General features: G+C 41.4%; 1 protein-coding gene across 3 annotated transcripts in view; it reads left to right on the top strand.

The window, feature by feature from the left end:
* LOC138169070 (anaphase-promoting complex subunit cdh1-like) overlaps window positions 1-12838 on the top strand; it is a 91305-nt gene that overhangs the window by 28137 nt on the left and 50330 nt on the right. For 2 of the 3 annotated variants that reach the window (XM_069098194.1, XM_069098193.1), the window contains one exon: window positions 4876-5024. The gene's annotated coding sequence lies outside the window, so the exon portion shown is untranslated. Of the gene's footprint in view, window positions 1-4875; window positions 5025-6179; window positions 7158-12838 lie in introns of those variants that run through there. The other variant, XR_011170259.1, reaches the window with a different exon arrangement.

Below are 12838 nucleotides of genomic sequence, written 5' to 3'. Positions count from 1 at the left end.
AACAACGATAACAAGATTCAGCTCTGGCGGTGGTACCCACAACAAGAAGATCCTAGATCCATGGAAGGATGAGATGCTGGGTAGGTAGCTCCTTGTGTTCGCTTAGAACAATCTGAGCTGATATTTAGAAAATGATATTTTCCTCTGTGTTGCATTGACTTGCTGCTCTATTTAAAGTAGAAATAAGAAGCATATCTGGGAGGAACATTTGAAATCTTTTTTATTTAGAATTTAAAGTTTGGTTTAAGAGATATGTGTTCTTTAACATAAAGAATCACATCTATTATCTAAAAGCTGGCAATTCAGAGATCTTCCAGGTTCAAGTTCAAAAAGCCCCCCCCCCCAATCAAACAGTTCTATCCAGTTTAGGAGATGCAGAGATTCAAACCATCAATGAACCCCAAAGTGTATGAATTTTTCTTTATCGTATATTTGATCTTTTGTTAGTAAGTGGTTATGAAGTTCTGACTCTGTGCAAAGCTCTGTGGGGGGGATGGATAGAAAAGAGACTCAGTAAGTAGTGCAGGTCCTCAGCTGAGCACAAGCCTGGGAGCTAGAAGCAGTGGGCTGCCTCAGCGAAGGGAATTGCTCTCCTGGGTGATCCAAGAATAAGTACCATGTGTGAGAATGTTCACTATCTCTCTTGGCAGAGGCCCCAGCTCCCTCCCACGCCATCCTCCCCCAGGACTGACACGGCCAGCTGGGAAGCTGGTGTCTTTCTCAAACTTGGTGGCAGGCTGCTGCCAGTCCCTGGAGATGGGGAAGAGGGGGAGGAGGAGGAAGAAGAGAAGAGAAGGAAGAGAAGGATGGAGAGGAGGAAAGGGGGGTGGGGAAGGAAGAGGAAGAAGAGGAAAGGAGGAGGAGGAAGAAGAGGAGAGGATGAGGAGGAAGAAGAGGAGGGGAGGAGCAGCTTTCAGAGATTTCAGAGCTTACAGCAGGTGCCCACAAAACTCCTTTACTTGCCTTTCACATGCCTCATTCTCCACTGCAGCTGTCATTGCTGATGACGGAGCAGGCCCTTGCTCCCATTGGCCACGGCACAGCAAGGTGTATGGGATCCTGAGAGAAGGCTCCTGTGTTAGTCATAACACCATAGGGAATGAACAGTGGAGAAAAGCTTTAAATGAGGAAACTGAGGCACGGGCCTTGGGCAAGGTCACCCCGAAAATTAGTCACTGAATCACGTTTCTCTTTCTCGCCTGTTTTAGATTCTGGAATTTCACCAGTAGGGATTTTTTTTTCATTTGCATTTTTTGCAAGATTTGTTGTTGTTGTTGCTGTCAGGATCAAACACCTCTGGCACGGGTTATACCTTCTTAAATGGTTATCTTATTCATACTGAAGAGAAGAACTCTGTGGGGACAGGATGTTTGATGGGCATTTGGGGTTGGATTGGCATGGCTGAGATAAAGTTTGCACCAAAGTCAGATTTTGCTAAATTAAACTTGAGGATGGTTCTTTCCCTTGATATTTAGCCTGGTGCTTGGCCTTCCCTCTCACTATAGACCTGGTTTTCTTTGTGGAAAATATTCCCTGGTAGTTCAGAGGAAGAGAGGAAGTGGTTTGCCATTTATTTCTCCAGCTCATTTTACAGATGAGGAAACAAACAGGGTTAAGTGACTTGACCAGGGTCACACAACTGAGCATCTGAGGCCAGATCTGGACTCACAAAGATGAGCCTTCCTGACTCCAGGGCTGGTACTCTATGCACTGAGCCACCTATCTGCCCCTGGAAAGGACTTTAGAGGACATTTAGTCCAACCCCCTCATTATGCAGATGATAAAACAGAGGCCTGGGGAAGATAAGTGACTTACCTAAGGTCACACAAATATAGTCTCATTTGAATCCAGGACATCTGACTCCTGATACAGAGTCCTTTTCACTGAAACATGCTGAGGTCTTCCTTGAAGGCTACTAGAAAAGAAGATAGATTAGCAACCAAGAGATCCATTCTCAAGGAAGAATGGTGGTGAGTATAGAAGATGGAACTTTATGGTGGTGTATTTCTAGCAGTGTCTAGTGAGGGGTGTGTGTATGTGTGTGTGTGTGTGTGTGTGTGTGTGTGTGTGTGTGTGTGTGTGTGTATGGGGGTGGGGAGCGAGGGGGAAGAGGAGGAGAAGTAAACTCCTCTGGTTGAGCACACTTGTCCCAGACAACTACGTTCCATCCAAACAGAGCTATCACTGTGATTCTGAAACCACAGAGGGTTTGTTCCATTTCCATTGTAGCTAATTATGAAAGGTAATTGTTTAAACATGGTGAAGTGTTTTGACCTGAATGATAATATCATTCCAGGCATCCTTTTTGTTTTGCCACATCTGTGCTAGCCAGAGGGGAATCTCATCACGCTCAGCACAGCTCCAGACACCCAGCGAAGAGAAAGATGGGCAGGTGGGCTGCTCAGAAATCAAAAGAATGAACTTTTCAAAGGAGGCCAACCGGCTTTGGCTGCTTTTACAAAGCATGCTTCTGCAGGCACCCATCAAGGCTTATGTAGAAAGTATGGGCCCCCAGGGTTTTCTGAAACCAGTCCTTTTTGCTAGTATAGAAATACAGTCCTATCCCCACCCTTTCCTTCCCCACCAGGTCAGTAAATCAATCAACAACCATTTATTAAATGTTTTCTATGTACTAGGCACTGTGCTAAGTGCTGGGGAATACAAGTATAAACAGAAAGAAAGATAGTTCTTGCCCTCAAGAATCTTGCATCCTAACACAGGAAGATAATACATAAAAGGGAGCTATAAAGTAGGAACAAGAGAAGATGAAGAGGGAAGGCATGGTAGAAAAAGTCTGGGAAAGCAGGAGTATAGTCAGTAGAAGAATACAGATATGTTTGGCCTGGTTTTTCTCCTTAAAATGGAGGTTCTAATCCATAAAGTCTAAATACATAACTTAATCTTGGGGTGTAGTGGAAAGAATAGTGGTTCTGAAGTCAGAGGAGCTGGGTTCAAATCCTGCTTCTAACCTCTCTGGACCTCAGTTTCCTCATCTCTAAAATGAGAGGGTTGGTCTGGATGACCTCGAATAGCCCTTTTGTGGGTATTTACCACACCACTAAAATGACATTATCTGAATTCTTGAAGTATCAAAAGTCTGTCCAACTTTCATTAGCACATGGTTCTAATCTTTCTCTAAATGGTGTGCATATTATTTTTTCTGGCTTAGTTTTATCTACCTAACTGGATTCTAAGCTCTATGAGGACAGGATCATGTTTGTGACCCGATTGTGTTGTACTAATAACTCAAATACTGGGCCTATAGACATCAGAATCACCCATTCTCACTGTAGTCAGCTTTATGGTCTCTGTCTATAACTTAGTGTTCTATGTCTGGTCAGGGGCACTGTGGGATGCTCAGAAGAGGGAAATGCATTCAGGATCAGTAGCACATAGGATTTCAAAGGTCTTAACCTCCCTAACTTGCTGGCTGATGTATGAAACTCCTTTAGGAACAAGGCTTGTCATTACCCATTCAGAGATCCTAATTAGAGCAATTTTGGTGAGGCGCAAAGACTAGAAAGCAGGAATCAGAACATAGAATGGAGGTGAAGGGTATTGCTTGAAGGTAACTAGCTCTAAATAAAGGTTTTTGTTCCTTGCCTGCTTTCAGGGCTCAAAATATTGAGGAATTAAAGATCCAGACTGTCCTTGGTATTGTTTTGAATAAATAGATAGCCCCTGAAATGTTTCTGAAAGGGCACAGGTTGACAATCAAAAGTTAGTTAGAAGCTATAAAGACTCTCTAACCCTAGGTCAGAAAGAGGCTTGAGATAAGGGTATATAGATCCTCTTGTCAGAAGGAAGTAAATTTCAAAGACAGATTAAAGGTCTGTGGGTGATGCTTTGCTGGCTGGCTGGCTCTCTTGTGTTTTAAGAGTTTGGCCCCTGGAAGTGAAAGCTTTCCTTCTAGAAAGAAAAAACTGAATACACCCAAGGTTCTAGAGACTAAAAGATTGCCCTCTCCTCATAGGGATAAAAGCAATTAAGAGTTTTTGCTAGTTCGACAGGAAACGAATCTGAAGGATTTACCTCTAAAGAAAAGTCCAAGTTTAAGCCTCTGGGCTCTGAACTAAAACTGAGATGGCAGAGTCTACTCCCTTTTTTATCTGAATGAGGTAGCACTTCAACTGAGGATTCTAGGTGCAGTCAGAAGTAAAAGTACAGAGAATCCCCATAACCATGTGTCCCGCAAAGCGAGCTTGGTAATGGCCATGAATAGCTTGCAGAGACCAACTTAGTGGAGACACACAGCATGAAATCAGTGTAATGCTGCCTAATAACTATCATGTGAGATCTGAGTAGCTCCAATAGTCAGGGTTTTCTTCCTCTGCCATGTAGTTTAAGCCAGTTCTTTTCCTGAAAGTTAAGGAAGTTGTCACTAAGACTTGATTGTCCCAACCCACAAGCTATTGATGTAGTGGTTTCTTCTAATTCTCTAGGGGCACAAAAAAACCTGCCCAAGTGGAGAGGGCCCCTCAGACTTGATAAATAAGCATAGTCTGCATGAGTCAACATACTTTTCCTTGATGACTAGAGTTAATAGTCAATAAACATTTATTAAGCCCTTACTGTTTACCAGGAACTATTTGTAGGATGTAGTGGAGATACTAAAGAAAACCGAAAATGAGTTCTGCCAGAGAAGTCTAAGAAGCCCAAAATGGGTGCAGTTGGGAGGGAAATGAGGAGAGGCATTTCTATATGGAAGGAAGAGATGGGAGTAGAAGGCCTCATCTATTTGAGTTGAATGCTGTACCCTTAGAATATTCTTTCTAAGCTATGGTTAAATAAACTTCCTTTTGTTGACTATTGAATGTTGACTATTTTGGAGAAAAGACTATTGAAACTATGACTGTTTCATTTCATTTCATATAGGACCTAAACTATCAGAGGACCAGCTCATTCAGGCTTCATCTACTACAGCCTCTATCAGGGGCAACATGCTGCATTCAGAGAGTAGCAGGCCTGCTGGGAGAGCACAATGACATTACCAGAAGACACTGATGGCCTACAGTGTTGAAAGTGTGAGTTGTTCTTCCACACATGTACCCTGGGCATATGTCTCCCTTGTAGATGTGCCCCTCCACAATGTATCCTGGTCTTTCCTCCACATGTGTTCTTCCAAATATGTTCCTTAATGTGTGCACTTTTCCTACCCACTGCATGAGTGTTTGTGCTAGAGTGGGTTCCAGATTTAGGTGGGAACTGTTATAAAAAGACTTTTTTTTTCAATGGTACTATTTTTTCAGATTCCTCTGCTTTAAACTAATAGTACCTGCTGGCCAACTAGTTTAATGGGACATATTGATAGGGGCTTCTAAATTATGGTTTGTTGTGGTTACAAATCCACAGAATGCTTTGAAACGGGGGTTGCTTTTCTCAGCAGGGGAAGGGAATAAAAAGAGGTTTCTGGGTAGGGGTAAAGTTCTCAGAGTGGAAAAACTAAAGAGTAATTTTGCCAACCTTCACAATTTTTCTGGGAGTGTATTCTGAGCATGACAGATATCTTCAAGAGTGAAAGCAACTCACTGGTGAATGATTGGGTGGAATATATAGAAACAAATGAAGATTTTCATGGAGAAGGCAAAAAAAAAGGGGAGCCAATGAGAAAGGCATCTGGAACAATAGGTGCTGACTCCATAACACTGCCCTTCTGCAATGCTGCTGCCTCATCTGGCCTCTGCTTGAAGACCTCCAGTGAGAGAGAACCCTCTACCCCCCAAGTCTTGGAACACTAGAACATAGACCTGCTGCAGCTAATTGCTTAACCTATTGTATTTGGAAAGTCAGATTAGAAACTCTAATCAGTTTTTGGAGAAAAGTTAAAACGCCATAGTCTTAAGCTAGCAAAGGAGAAATGATTTGGAGTGGTGGAAAGAACACTGGTCAATTAGCCAGGAGACCTTGCCCTTGCGGGCAGTTCCAGTTGTAACTGATTTGCTGTGTGACCTGAGGCAAGTCTGTTCATCTGTCTTGGGTTTCAAATCTCAAAGAAATGGGTAAGGTAGAATTAGGGTGGGGAAGGGAGGAGACCTCAGTAGTCTGAGCAAGTACCCAATCCCAGTCCACACCTTAAGGTGCTGCCTAACTAGGGACCAGTAACTTTCTGCCCCCTTGTCTGTCTGGGTTTGTGTCTAAGTCTCTGTCTGTGCCTGTTCCTGGTTTACTTTCTCTTTCAGGGGCCATCTCCAGTCGACCTGATCTAGATCTTGTCACTGGACCCAGATAGCTCTGGAGGAGAAAGTGAAGCTGATGACTTTGCACAGCCCTTCTTCACTTAAATCCAATTCACTTACACATCTTGGCATCACCTTCCTGATGTGATGGTCCTCTTTCAGAACGAAGGACAAACAACAATGGTCTCTCTAGCCAGGCCACTTACTTTAGTATTTACTGAAAGGCCCTGAAACCACTCATCAATCAATTAAGAAAAATTTACTAAACACTTGCTAAGTGCCCAGCACTGCAAAAACAAAAGTCTTCTGACCACTTTCTTTAAAGAAAGAGAAGAGAAGAGAAGAGAAGAGAAGAGGAAAGGAAAGAAAAGGAAAGAATGGGACTAGTTTATACCTTAGAAGGTACTTCCCAACCCTAATATTCTAATAAAATTGGAATGTCCTTCTGTGACCTTTCTTGGTTATGAAGGGAATGAAGGACCTCTCAAGATGCCTGTTTGAAAACCATGATTTTGCTTCATTGAAGCCTAAAGGGAAAACTGCCTTAAAGGGTGTGATGGGGGAGTGGGCAGGGTGGTAGGGGGGAACTTGAAGGAGTGGTGAAAGAGTGCTGGGCTCTGAGTCAGAAACCTTGAGTTTGAGTCCTTTGTAATTGCTCAACCTTTTCCCAGCCTGTTTCTTTATCTGTAAAATGGGGATAATAGACAGGGTGTGCCTAAAGTCTGGACACATAGGAAATCTCATTAACTATGCATATTTTCAAGAAATGAAATGAATGAAAATTTCAACAACATTTTATATAATTTGTATAAATGAGATTTCATAGAAAGACGTAGGAGACACATTGGAAATTTCATTAATTAATTAAATTAATCTCATTACTATGGAAAATAGTCCCCAATAAATGAAAGCTTTTATTCCATATGAAAATGTCATGGCTGAAATTTATGCTAATTAAACAAAGTGTGGTTGAAAATTTTATTGATTTCATTTCTTGAAAATATGCATAGTTAATGAGATTGCCTATGTGTCCAGACTTTAGGGACACCCTGTATACTGCTTGTCTTCCTGGGTTGTTATGATGAAAGTGCTCTGCAAACTCTAAAGTATTATATAAATGCAGGTTGTTATTATTCCCATTTTACAGATGGAAAACCTGAAGCTCAGGGTAATCAATGGCTTGCTCTGTCCCAGAGATAGCAAGTGTGTCAGTAGAGGAATGGGAGTTGTCATGGTAGAAGGGGAAGGACATTTCCACTAGAGGCTTTTGTCTGTATTGTAGTAAAGAAAGGGACAAGACCCTAACTGGGTGACACATCTGCTTCTTTGTTTTGAGTTTTGATTTGCTCTGGGAAGACTAATATGAAAATAAATTACAACATAATCTCAATGCTTATGTGGAGTGGGGGGGTCAGGGGTAGGATGGGAGAACAGTACTCTATATATACCATCCAGGGAGAACAGATGAACAGGGCAATTAAAAAATCCATCCACCCCCATTTCCTTTACACACACACACACACACACACACACACACACACACACCACCTCCGCCAACCTCTTCCCTCATCTCCATGTTTTCTGCTCAGTTCCATCCTCTGAGGGATAAATTAGGAGGTCATATGGATAATCTGGGAAGCCTTCCAGATTCTTTTTTTTTTCCCCGAGCCTCAGGCCCGAGCAGGGCCCTCCCTCCCGTCTGTTGGGGAGCCCTTGGCTATCAGGGCAAAACTAGGTAGGTGTATATTTCCTAAATACACAAGTACCACTCCCTTATCTCCTATGGCTCCCCTCTCCCTGCTATCAGGCATCCAGTGCCTCCAAACCATTTTTATTCTTTTATTCAAACCTGTCTCAGATCCTTATTTCATACTAAGGTATGACTGACTGATAAGAGCTGAAAGGATTCATCCTCCTGGATAAATTTATATTTGAAGAGGGATCAGTCTTAAGATAAGGGAACCAACCTCTAAGAGTGGGAGGAAGTTGGTCTTTACAGAAAGAGAATTAGACTAGAATCATAACACTTTAGAATCACAGAATCTCAGAGTTATAATGGGACTTCAGGGTCCCTCTAGTCCAACCTGGAACTTAGTAAGAACCCTTTCTTTAGCTCTGCAGACCAATAGGTCAACTTCTCTTCCTGAAGACCTCCAGTGACAGGGAACCCACTGCCTCCCAAAGCAGTCTATCATCTTGTGTTTGGACACTGTAGCTAGGTGAATCATTGGACAGAGCACTAGCCCTGGAGTCAGGAAGACTCATTTTACTGAGTTCAAATCTGGCCTCAGACACTTACTAGCTGTGTGACCCTGGACAAGTCACTTCACCCTGTTTGCCTCAGTTTCCTCATCTGCAAAATGAGCTGGAGAAGGAAATGGCAAGCTCCTCGAGTATCTTTGCCAAGAAAACCCCATAGGGGGTCAGGAAGAGTCAGACATGATTGAACAACAATTATCAGGAAGTTTTTCTTGACCTCAAATATAAATTTGCATCTTTGTAATTTCTATCCTTTGTTCTCATCCCTAAAAACTGAAAACAAAAGTCTCCAAGCTTTGCAAACTATATTCGCTCCTCCTCTAGCCGCTGATGGGGATGTGGAAAAGTCATCGTTTGGGGCAAAACAGAATGGACTTGCATCTCTCCCCAATCCAGACTGTTAACCCCTTACTGTTCCAGTCCCCATGACTTCATTTAGTGATGGGAGGCAAGAAGAGCCAGTCTACTCCCTTCTCGGAAGGACATTCCTACAAATATTTGAAGGACAGCTATCATGTTGCCTCCCTAATCTTCTCTTTTGGCAGTTAAATATTCAATCAGTTCTCATATGATAGGGTCCTCAGTCTCCTCACCATCCTGGTTGATTTCATTTGGACAATGTCCAGCTTGTCAATTGTCCTTCCTCAACTTTTTCACTGGTAATTGGGCAAAGTCCTCCAGACATGACCTAAGCAAGGTCATGATGACCTTGGATAGCTATATCCAAGGATGATGGAAGGATAGTTGTAATTGTTCTTGTACATTAGGATGCTATTAGCATAGCCCAAGATTTTGGGTGGCTATCTCTAACTTTTATTGAGTTCAGAGTCCACAAAACCCCCCAGATCTTTTGTACATGGACAATTTTCTAAGAAGACCTCCCCCCCTGCACGTACTAGTACAGTTCATACCTTTACATTTCTCTCTACTATCAACTTTTTAGATTTGGTTTATCATTCTGGCCTGTTTGGATTCTGATTCTGTCTATCCATAAGCAAAGAAGAAGTTTCTCTCCTCTATCAAAGTTACTATTGTGCTTGCAATCACTCAGGTTCTCATCTTGGAACTCCTTGTCTTTCCCTTCTCTTTCTACCACACATTCAATCAATTGCTGTCTTCTTAATTTTACCTTAATAGCATCTCTCAATCCATTCCCTTTTCTCTACTCACATGGCCACCACCTGGTTCAGGTGGGGACACAGGTCCTCACTGTCTTTCTTAGAGACTATTCATGGAGACTTTTTTTAAAAAGACAATTGGAGTTAAGTAACTTGCCCAGGATCACACAACTATTAAGTGTCTGAGGCTGGATTTGAACTCAGGTCCTCCTGACTTGAGGGCCAATGCTCTATCTATTGTGCCATCTAGCTGCTCCCTTCATGGGACCTTTTATTCAGGTTCTTTAGTTCTAGCTTTTCCCATTTCCAACTCTGTTTCTACAAAGCTGCCAAAACAATCTTTTTAAGTAGAGATCTAATTGACCGTGCCCTTCTCCTCCTCAAACATCTTCTATGGTTCCTTGTTACTTCTAGCATAGCAATAACAACTGACATGTTTATAGCATTATAAAGTTTGCAGAGTGTTTTCTATATCTTAGCTCCTTTACAAACTCCATTCCAAATTCTCTTGGGAGGCATCTGTAATTCTCATACGACCCATTCTCCAGCATTTCGGAATCCTTTGATCCAGCAATGCTTCTCTTTAACCATTACTGTCTATTTTCTATGGGTGTTACTGAAGATTTCACACAGCCCTGATGGATTACAGTGACCTTTAGCAGGCTTTCAATTCTCTGAGAACTAGAGCTGAGGTTATTTATTCTGTACCTCTTACCTAGTCCCAGATTCTTCAGTCTGTGGGCTCTCAAATGACCGACTGGCTTCCTCTCCCTTGGGAATGTACAACTGGGGGGCAAAGCTATAGCACTCCAAGAGACTTAGAAGCCATGTAGGCCACAGCTCTCCTTTTATAGATGAGAGGGAGAAAGGTAACAGGATTTACCCAAACTTGGCAGATTGGGGGTAGAGCACCAGAGCTGGGGTTGGTACCCAGATCTCATTAGTCCAAAACCAGGGCTCCTTCCACAATGTTAGGATGCCTCTAAGTAGTTCTGGACACTGCTATTGATACTCTCAATGCAGTTCTTTTGTAGAATCATGGAGTCATACAATGCAAGAACTGGAAGGTATATTAGAAGCTGTCTGAGCCCCCTTGTTTTACTTGTGGAGAAAGTGAGGCCCAGAAATGATTTACCCAAGATCATGAAACTAGTTAGTGGGAATCTGAGAGAGCTGTTTTGAATGCCAGTCCAATGTATTCATTCATTCATTCATTTATTCATCCATTTGTTCATTCATTTGTTTATTTGTCTACTTACCCATTTATTTATTCACTTTTTAATTTATCTGTTCATCCATTCATCTATCCATTTGGGGGTTTTACTTACTTCTTCACTTATTTATTCATTTGTTTGTTTTATTGATTACTTTTGGTTTTATATGGCAATCTTTTCTGAATATATACCCTCCTTTATAGAGTAGGTGTGGGTTCACCCCTTCAGCTAGTCTTCTATTTCAACAAAGAAAAGAAGAATAGCTAAGAAAAATCAATCAGCACCAAGGTGACAATGTTCTACACCCCTAATACCCTATCTATTCAACCAAAGGAGGGTAAGTGCATGGCCTCCTTCCCTCCTCTGGGCCAGGATTGGTCATTATACACACACAGTGTTTGGCTTTAATTTTTTTTGTCATAGAATCCTAGATCTGGAGCTGGAAGGTCAAGTGCAAATCACCCCATCGTATAGTAGAGGAAACCTAGAGAGGTAACTCACCTAGGGTCATACAGGAAGTAAATGACAGAGCTAGGGTATTAATGTAGGCTCTGTAAGTCCAAATTTAGTTCTCTTTCTACTATTATATGTCTTCACATTTATATTTGCTTAATGTGTGATATGATTTCTCCAGTTCTACTCAATTCACTCTGTATCCAGTAGACTTCCTTCTGTTCTCCCAGTACCTAGGGCTGCTAGGTGGCACCATAATGCATAGAATAGAGTCAGGAATTCCTGGAATCAGGAAGACTCATCTTCCTGAGTTCAAATCTGGCCTCAGACACTTAACAAATGTGTGACCCTGGAGAAGTCATTTAGCCCTGTTTGCTTTAATTTCCTCATCTGTAAAAAGAGTTGGATCAAACCGCTCCAGGACCTTTGCCAAAAAAACCTCAACTTGGATCACGAAGAGTTGATAAACAAGACTGAAATGACCAAACGGCAACAACTTTGCAAAGCACATCAAGTGACCCCCAAACTTCCTTTCTTTTTCTTTTCTATTTTTCTTTTTTAAAGAGATTACACATTTTATTGAGGCTATAAGGAACACAGCCTTCTCCATCATCTCACCTCTTAAGATATGAATGTATTGGTCAATGAGCTTTCTTGCCTTGTAATGCTTTTCTCACTTCAAGCTTTTCCAATTATAGTGATATAAACACACACGAGTACACACACACACTCCCAGAACCTCATACCCTGAAAATTAACTATATTTCAGAAAAAGTAAAATAAAGTGAACAGGAAGAATGGTATTATCTTGCAGATAAGTGTATAATATGTATGTGTACGTATATGTATATATATAATTATAATATTCTATTTACATCTGCATCCTCATAATACTGTGATTGTTTTCTTACCTTACTTTTAACTGACATGAATAACTGCCACATTTATTATTGGAGATGTGGGAAGTACCAAATTTTTCTCTAAGAGTTTTAAGCCAGATGCTTTCTGGGTCTCTCACTAGCTAACAATGTGGCCTTGAGCAAGTGAATTCACTTCTCGAACTTTCACTTGTAAAAAGAGTGTGTTGGACTAGGTATCACCAAGGCCTCATACATCTCCAGTATATATATATATATTTTTTTTTTAATTTGAGAGGCATCATGCCAACCTCTATTTCCTGACTTCATTTCCTTCTTCAGAAATACTTTTTCCCACATTCCAAGTACTTTTTTTTGCTTGTTTGTTTCCTATAATCTTCCTCTAAGGGAAGAAAGAAATTTGATAAACTTGTTAATATGAAGGTGACATGGGTTTTCCTGCCCCTTCTACCCACCCCATATTCCTGCATGAGTGGCTTAAAAGGACTGAAGGGCAAAGGAGTAATGCTTAACAAAATAAAATAGTAATATGTGGAATTATTGGGACCTGAAAACACATAAACCATAGTTGTAAATTGTTTATTAATATCATAAACACAAAGGAATGAGATTTTAAGCACTTTGGTGGTCTATTAGAGAAGGTATTAGGGGTAGGAAGGCCTTCTTAGAGCTCCTTCAGTCATACTGCATAGGAAGCCACCTTCTCTATTCATGGACTAGACACTATGTTTCTCTGTCTC

The sequence above is a fragment of the Petaurus breviceps genome, unplaced genomic scaffold (genome assembly GCF_028583685.1).
Source record: "Petaurus breviceps papuanus isolate PSGF00001 unplaced genomic scaffold, PetGlider_PUasm1.0 37, whole genome shotgun sequence".
Classification (NCBI taxonomy): domain Eukaryota; kingdom Metazoa; phylum Chordata; class Mammalia; order Diprotodontia; family Petauridae; genus Petaurus; species Petaurus breviceps.
The sequence above is the reverse complement of the archived record's forward strand: the minus strand, read 5'-3'. Positions and strand labels throughout refer to the sequence as shown.